Source organism: Corvus hawaiiensis, chromosome Z (assembly GCF_020740725.1).
Source record: "Corvus hawaiiensis isolate bCorHaw1 chromosome Z, bCorHaw1.pri.cur, whole genome shotgun sequence".
Taxonomy (NCBI): Eukaryota; Metazoa; Chordata; class Aves; order Passeriformes; family Corvidae; genus Corvus; species Corvus hawaiiensis.
This window is the reverse complement of record NC_063255.1, coordinates 36850615-36859786: the sequence shown is the minus strand read 5'-3', so window position 1 is coordinate 36859786 and position 9172 is coordinate 36850615. Positions and strand designations below refer to the sequence as shown.

Sequence of the window (9172 nt, the reverse complement as noted above, 5' to 3'; positions counted from 1 at the left end):
GTTAATATAGTATATGCTATGTAAATCATCTCCTATACTATAAATGGCCCAGTAGTTTGTATTTTCTATAATTTTTTGAATTTTTTGACTGCTGTAGTACACCAGACAGTCACAAGCCAGAAAGTGAATCATGATACAAAGGGATGCCAACTGTTAGTAATCTATTGCTGTGCATGCTTTTCAATAAAACAGATGCATCTGTTTGCACTTTTAACTTCTAGGAGCAAAAACAGACAGTGGAATTAATATTACTAGCTTAAACAAAGACAAGAAAATATTCCAATATTGTCCACTCCTCATATTAGTTCTATTATATAATGAAATTCTCAAATTAAGCTGTAATGCTTCATAAAAGAACAATAAAAGAGTTAAAGGAAAAGTTCTTCTCTCTTTCTCTGTCATGTTGCTCTACTTTTCCCCTTTTAAAGTGAATCAACTTGTCTAATGACCTTTTTCTTCACCAAAATGTCTCTCTTCTGTATAGTCTATAAATAGATCTTGAAAAATATACCAATTATCTTAAGACCTGTTTCTGCTCTTGTCAGCTCCTCTGAGATTGGATTAAATGTCTTGCACGTAATGGAAGAGGAAAGAAATACTGTCATGAAAGAAGTTTATTGGGGAGTACTCCTGCATCTCCCATTTCTGTAGGCTAGAAGATGCTACTGTCTCTACTGCTACAAATTGAATTGCAGAAGGTAAGTGTGCCAGCACTTAAAAATAATAAAGTAGAAGTAACTGGAGAAAATGTATCTTCAATACAAGCAGTGCATAATAGGTCACCTTTTGCCTAAGTACTTTAAATCCTTTAGGATCCCTTTTCACCTTGCTTAGATTATTTACTGAGGGTGTTATTTTTAGTAGTGTTATATTTCTGACAGTCAGCTTCAGACACACAGCATTAAACCTAATATCTACAAATTTTTGGAGATCGATCAAAGTGATAAGTGCCATGTGCACTTTTATGAACTCTTCCTTTAGCTCAGCTGAAGTTCTTCCCTATATCAATTCTTTGCCCCTACTCACATTTGCATAGAAACTTCAGCATCATTCCATATTTGGAGGAAAAGGACAGGGAAAAGGAGGGTTAATGTTACCCCAAAAAATTTAGATTTGGTATGCTGAGAAAGAAGAGAAAATTGGGTTTGTGCTCCTTCTCACCTCCTATTCAAATGATGGAAGTTCTAAAACAGAAGTGTTTATTAGATTAAAACTTAAGCTCCCTAACTCCATGTGTGCACTGCAGAATCACATAAAATACTATCCAACAACATTTTAAGCAGCAATTTATAACAAAAGCTTTCTTTAACCAATTTATCACTAGCTAGAGTTTAATGTGTACTCTATTGGAAGTGAGGGTGGTTGGGGGGAGAGTCAACTCCCTTAAGGCTCTCTTTTAGAGTAGAAAAGGATAATAATTAAAGCAGGAAGCCATAAGCAGTAAGACACAGGCACAAATCTGACCAATACTATAAGGAAAATAGTAACGAACTCATTGATAAGGGTGCACTGGAACATGGGAATGTTCATTTCAGTAAGATTATGTGATCAAGTACCTTGTGACAGGGGATGGCAAGGAAAACGGAGAAGCCATTAACAAATTATACAGGGACACAAAAGTGACAAGTAAACATAATGGAAGCAGAGCCAAGAAGCAAGCCTGGTGAACACACTGACTGATGGGCTACCTAGAAACTGCAGCAAAAGAGGGGCTTTGTAGTGACAGGTATGAAAACCTGAGGATCCAAGAGGGTGGGAGGCTAGTGGGACTGTGCAAACTGAAGGAGAACTGCTCAGATGAAGGGGACTGGGAAGGAACAAAGGAAAGGTAGGCAAAAACATTATAAAATGGGCTAGTCAAATGTAAAATGGGACAGTCAATAAGCTTTTCTGACTAAAACCTGCATGTGATCACTGCAGACCATCTTATCTCCTTCTTAAATTACTTTTTAACTACGCCTCTGCGTAATCTCATTTATCCTGTGGGTGTTAGTGGTGCAAGGGCTAACTAACAGCTTCTTGTCAGACTGTATGAATGAGGAGCTCGGCGTCAGCAGCTGGAGCAGGACTACAGTACACAGTGCATGTGCTTGGTGTTGGCTGCTGGAAGGGCCTGAGTGTCTGTTACAGCTCCCCAAGCACTGTGTGTCAGCATCCTCTGTCTGTGTCATTTGATTGCAAACCATAAACATGTGGGCCCTTAACACTATGTCCGTTGTGAAGCGTTCTATTCATTCTTCCCAGGACATCAGAACCTCAGTATTTAGTTACTATTGGAATGGTTCATGCTAATAAAATCTTCTTCCAGGTAAGTGTGAATTATTGAGTGCTCCCTTGCTTACCACCATTCTTATAATTCTCTAAGCATGCCTGTCTTTGTATGAAGAACACCATTTGATTCTATTTGAGGTGACAGAAGTTATTTTACAAATTTGTTTTAGTGATATTTTAGTATAACATGGGAACAAATTTCGGGTGGATTGAATGAGGACAGACATGACCTTTTTTTAGTATGCTTCACCTTTATGAACTACAAATCCAGGCAAATATAATTACCTTCATGGACGACTGTAGTGAGTTTTCTGTGTATTAAAGAATTTTATCATGCACTGGTGCCAAATCAAACTGCTATGTTTGCCAACCATAATTCACACTGGACTTCTTAATTTCTGGTAGCTGCACAAATAGCTGATTTTTGGTCTGTAAAAGAAATAGGACTTCTTCTGAGCTCAGCAGTATGGTTCAAAAATAATATGGTAACACTAAATTTACATATTATGTGAAATTAATTTCTAGGAGTATCATTAAGATAACAAGGACCAAATTTTAAACCTAAGATGGTGGCCTGAAATTAAGGAAACTTCTTTTTTAAATCTAACTTGATGCTTTATTCCAAATTCTAATAGATATATCATGAACAATATAATTCTTTAGCTTTTGTGAAAAAACCATCCATATTAATGGTTTTCCATAGCAACATTTGAATTTGAAAAGTAGATAAGTAAATGGGAAGGATTACTTCACCCTCATCTAAGAGGTATACCTAAAAGTATATTGTTCCTCTCCTTGAGCCTCTCTTAATATGCAGTTCTTCCTGAATCCATAGTACAGAATGTATTTACTTGGGCTTTACTGGGAGTGAAAAATACTGGACCCTGCTGACCCTAATCCTAACTTCACTTAACCCATGAATGGGTTCTTATCTCAGACATAAATCCTGGTGGTGCTTTTAACTTAAAAAGTAGACAGTGATGAGAGATTAGCTGTATTAGTACTTATGTTGTTCTTTAGAGGAGCAAAAGTTTTAATTTTCAAATAAAATTTTGTTTGTTGGAGTTTTGGCTTAAGCCAATGAATGAGCTCCTTTTCATTTTTTGGCTTGTTTTGCAGATGGAAACTGGTCTCTGTAGCTTTTACACCAATAGAGTTAATTTTCAGTGTTGGAATTTTCTATGGATTATGGAAAATATTATTCTATCTATGAGTACATTTTTTCCTACTGTAGTAAGTTTTCTAGAAGGAGTCTGTATTATGCACTGAATTGGGTTGTGAAACCAATCTATTTTGCCTATATGCATATACATATATATCCTCAGACACAGATGTAAAAATGCATACATCTAAAAATTAGAAGTATATCTGTTATAGGCATAGTAGGAATATATATAACCACATATATTTTTATATAACCATTGTGAATACTCCTGAGTTAAAAATACTGATAACATAAACATGCCACACTGTCTCAGGGTGTGCTTGTTGTTAATTTAGTAGGTATTTTATTTTAAGACTCACAAAGAGAATTTGTTTCTGTGCATTTCATGTTATGGCCAAAACTGCCTACCAACAGGAAACAGAGATACCCCTTATTTTTCTATACTGTCAACAGCAGTGCAACACATACACGCTTACTATCACAAATAAACACTATTCTGTACATATGAAATTCACCTAAAATCATTTCGGTACTATCTTATCAAAGGAAACAGCCTATTTATTCAGAAAACAAAATACAATGTTTAGTATCATTTGGTATTTTTGATGGGCTTGCATATTTTTCTTTTCCTTCAGACTGTAAAACAGTATGCAGTGACTGGAGCTGGAATGCAAATGTTTTGTTTATCCCTTCATATATAAGCTTTTTTAATAGTGAGCTTTGTATTTTATGACCCTTTTAGGCTTAAAGCTTTATGCTGAGTCATGGAGTCCTTGTTGTTATTTATGTTCAGCTGGAGATTAAATCTCCTGTTTGTAATGATTAAAAACTAAAAAGCATTTCAAATCTTTCACAGACAGTTCCAGTTGCCAATCTGTACTCTTTTCCCTAGTTTCTAAATAGAATATGTTCACTTACAACCAAGTCTGAATATGGATTTTAAAAATAATGGTAATCAAAAATTTTTTGGAACATAAATGAAATCCATCTTTATAGATTTATAATAAGGAAATCCATGTATGTCTTAAAGATCATGTAAAAACACATATCTTCTCAAAATACAAAGCAACATGGAAAGGTATGTTTCATACCTCCCTCACCGAATTTTGTATGGTAAAAACCTAGGGTTATATATGCTTATTGTAATTAATAACTATAATTTATAATAGCTTAAATTATTTTAAATATATCTTCAGAACCAATTCAGTGAATTTCAGGCTAAAAATAATGCTAATTTTATTTTATACCCTTGCCTCTGCATTTTTATAATACTGATAAAAGAGAGAAAACAAGTACTACTTTCAGGTGTGAAGAGGTGCTGACCCCAAACTAGTATGCTATTCTGACAGAGAACCTCTGCTCTTTTATGCTAAATTTTATTCCAAAAGAGAAAAAAATACTCAAAAAATTAAAGCTGCATTCAGCCAAAAACTTTGAAAAATTAAATTGTCATTTAAGACTGCATCTAAAAAAATTCCATTGTAAATAACAGAAGAAAACCTAGATTTAGGAGTAATTGGCAGACTAAAAATGCTCAACTGCTCCTGAGAAAATGAGTCTCAGGTTACTTCAAAGTCAGTTGCGACAACCTGATTTGTTATCCTATAAAAATTAAAGCAGAGCATGCTTTCTCTGAAGACTTCTATCCTGATCCCAATTCCATATCAGATAATTTGAATCAACTTTACATATATCTGCACTGTTGTCAGACAAGAGGAACAAGACTTGTTGGAACAAGACCTGTGAGGCTTCTGAACCAGCCGTGCCACCGCATGAACACAGAGAGAAGAAGTCAAGTGTTTGTTCTGTACTGCTGAAGCCCCCATTGGCGTTCAAGGAAGACCAATCGACAAACCCCAAGTACATCCCACATGAGATCCTGTCACACCTTTAAATTGCACTGTAAAAACAACCTTAGCCTCTTAGTGCCCCAGTTACAGACACAGTAGCTTTTCTGTATAGGTAAGTCGAATAGTACAGAGTAGCCGACTTTAACACAAATGTTCACTGCAAAAGCAAACTGCATCAATCACTCCTGGCAGAACTTTTAACCTCTGTTAGCACACAGTTTAATCATTGACTTTTCCAGTTTCAGATTTAATTTGGAAGCATGCCATATCAGGGAGCAGAGCTGAACTTACATGGAAAAGTTGTTTTTTTAAAAAATAAATAACATGGAAATCACATTTGAGTTAATTGTGCAAGTAAGTTACCAATACTAAGAGTAAAATTCATTAGATCACAGCTATGGAGGGGATTAAAAAAAAAAAAAAAAGGAATATTAACAAGGGACAACACAGAAAATAATTTCTAGTGATTTCTTGATTTTTCCTATCGTGATGTGCCTTTATAAATAATACTTGCATTTTGGCCTGAAGTGGGAGGTGAGTTCATTAACAGTGCTCATGTAAGCAACTATGCAGAATACAGAAGGAGAAAAAAAGTCATAACATTGACAGGACAGTTTATAGAGAAATAATAAATCTTCATCAGAACATTGTAAAGTTGAAACTTCTAAAGTTGAAAGACTTTATAACAGTTTTATTATAGATGCATCACAAATTAAGAGTGGTTTTGTCAATAAAATTTTATTTTTATGTAAATTTCTTATTCTGATTTTTTAAATTAACTTTTCATTCTTGTTTTCAGTCAACCAAACCCTTTTTGTTTCAAGATTATTATTTTCATTAAAAGAGATAATAAAATAAATTAAAGAATTTACTTCCATGTGATCACTGGGTAAAAATATTCAGTACATTTTTTCTGAAAAAAACCCCAAGCCTCAAATAGAAGACTGCGAATTTAGGGGGAAAAAAAAAAGACTGTATGAAGTAAAGTGAGATATAATCATCATAAATAACTTAAACCTCAAATAAAAAGGGCAAATTCAATATTCACACAAAGAGCCAAGTAACTTGCTTTAGAGGCAATATGTTCATGAAAGCCTGAAAAATGTATTGTCACTGATAAAATCAAGATGAGATATTTTTTTGCCAGTTTGAGGACGTCATATAGCTTTGCAGCTACACTTTCACAATTCGCTCATTTTATATGCAAGAGATTAAAGAAGCAGCAGAAGTGTTGCAAATCAGCATTCCCAGTAGTATGATAATAATACGCAATCTTTTAGCAATAATTTTGCAAAGAATATGTACAGAATACCAGAAATTTTTGTCTAATGCATGCTTTATATGCCTGGATATAAATGCACATGGTTGTGTTTCACCAAAAATTCACAAGTATCTCTAACAATCACAAGACTCTCTAGTAATCCTATCCTATAAATAAATGCAAATTTGGAACTGTGCTGCTGCTTTTTAAGAGGACTATTGATATATTTTTCTATCATTTCAAATGTCAATCAAAAAGAAAATTTATCCTCAATTACACATGAAAACTAATGTTTCAGTTGGTAGATGGATCAAATAACTAGTTTTTTAGGACTGCTTAATTTCAATAAAACAGATGTCAAAAGCATAATGTATCAGGTATTTAACAAATGAAACTTTCCAAGTAACATCTGAAATTACCTTGGAATTTTACCATGATTAATTTGATATTTTCTCTAAGGAAAAAAATATATTTCGCCCTCCAATCCGGGCACGTGATTTTACCACCTAATCCCTTCTTTTTCTTGAATTCAGGTTGGTGTTTTGGTAGGGTATTTCTGCAATTTTTCTTTCCCAGGAAAAAAAGGAAAATGTTCTACAAAAACCAATTATAAGACATACCACAGGGAAAGTATTTCCCTAAAATTGCAGTCAGTAGTTATCAAGCTGATTAACAGTCACAACTCCCAGCTGTTTGTAGGCATGAATGAAGGCATCATATACGCTGATAGGCAAACAAGGTGCCTCTATGTGCACCATTAATTATAAGTAAATACAGATGGTATGAATGTCATCTCGTTTGTACAACACGGATCGTAGACATTTAGTACAAAGGAAGGTTTGAATGTAAGGCTAGTAATGAACATGGAATATAGGGTGCAACGAGGGAATGCCAGGCTGAATTTCAGGGAAGTTGATCTTTCATCTATCTAGTCACTAGTTTTTAGGCTCCACAGCTTTAAAGCTGCTTTGACTACCTCAGCACTATAGTGAACCCTTAGCTGGGGCGTGGCAAGGCGATGTTCACATCTGTGCCAAAAGATAATTGCTAAGGGAGAAAGAAACAAAAGAAAACCGAAATGAAACTTACAAGCAGAAGCAGAAGGATGATGACTAATGGGAGACCATGACAAAAAATTTTCAAAGAGCTGGATTTCAAGAATGATTTTGAACCAGGAAACAGAATAACTATTGTGAGTACAAGTGTTCAATATGTGTTGGGTAAAGGCAAATAAGGGAAGAATCATCACAATGAACGGTGATTCTTACTTCAGCAAAACACATTCAAAGATTTCTGATCTACAAAGCAATGTATCATATATTCAGTGAGAAACAAAATCCAGAGACATAATTGTACACAGATGTATCCTCTTCCTCTAGTGGAGAAAGTTATCTAGCAGCTGGTGCTGATGGATGAAGTAGGATACATTATAATATCCCTACATGTAGTTTGCCACAGCTTCTGAATATCTTGGCTTAGTAATTAGGAGAAATAGATTGAGCTTTGTTGTTGAGGCCAAAGACACATACACCAAACACTACTTTAGGGATTGTGTTCCATTTTGTTTCCAGTACAAACCTCCACATCTGCCCTGTCAGCTAGGAAAGGAAAGGAGTCTGACAACAATTCATTCTACACAGGAAGGTACGGGACTGATACACAAGTGTAACAAAATATTATAGCCAAGGTTGCTAGGCTGTTCATCAGGTTAGTTGTTAACATACTCTGTAATATTACTTATGTCAATGCTTCTGAATAAGGTGAAATTCAGATTTTAAATGAATTTGTGCTTCAGGATGCCCTTTATACTTAGGCTATTAGTATGCGATTTCTGTTACTGTATGTTCCCTGCACCCATAATATTTATTACATTATAGGAAATGTTCACCTGCACTGTATCTCAGTAATTAATTTATGTCAACAACATTATTTACTGAACATGAAGTACTGGTCCTTGCTTTTGAAAAATTATGTATTACATAATTACTTAAAAACTGATGATTTTCTTCCTTTTATCTGAGTTTTTGGCACTTAATCTTCTATTGGTAAGTTGTTTTATCCCTGACTTCCTTTAGTCTTCAAAAACATGTACTGACATGTACTGACCACCCCAGCAATGTGCCACAGTTTAAATTGCCATTTTCCGTATGTTTTTAATAGATCATTTGACTCTAATTTTTCTTCAGGAGTTTTTCTGCACTGACCTGTTACACCAAGTCCCTGCACTGTTATTTTTGGGGCTTTCATTTCCATTTATCTTTGCTAGCCTCATCACTGTTGATGCTTGTTTTGTTATGTTAGTCAGACCAGACGGTGTACCATCTTGAAGGATCGACCCTGTATGCCATCTACCTAATTAGAGAGGCTCAATTTCTAAGGCAACAGCTTGCAGTGTCTGAGGTATCTTCTGTTACAGATACCACCACAAATCATTATTCAGAGTGGCATTAATTAATTGGTCTCTTCCCAGGATTTAGTCTACTTTGGCAAAGATATTACAGCATTTTATTTATATTAGCTCCCCCTCCTCTCCTGTCTATTATCAGCTTGACTTAAGGATCCTAAACTTTTATTATTCATATTAAAGAAAAATAATTTTGTTGCTTGCTTCTGAAATGTCAGTCA

The 9172-nt window shown here is 34.8% G+C and overlaps 1 long non-coding RNA gene across 1 annotated transcript; it reads left to right on the top strand.

Annotated features, from left to right (window-relative positions):
* Nucleotides 1–627: 627 nt before the first annotated feature.
* LOC125320505 lies at nucleotides 628–5572 on the top strand. Its single transcript, XR_007201135.1, has 3 exons — nucleotides 628–698; nucleotides 2245–2308; nucleotides 5146–5572. It is a non-coding gene; the product is annotated as an uncharacterized LOC125320505 (long non-coding RNA).
* The last annotated feature ends 3600 nt before the right edge of the window (nucleotides 5573–9172 follow it).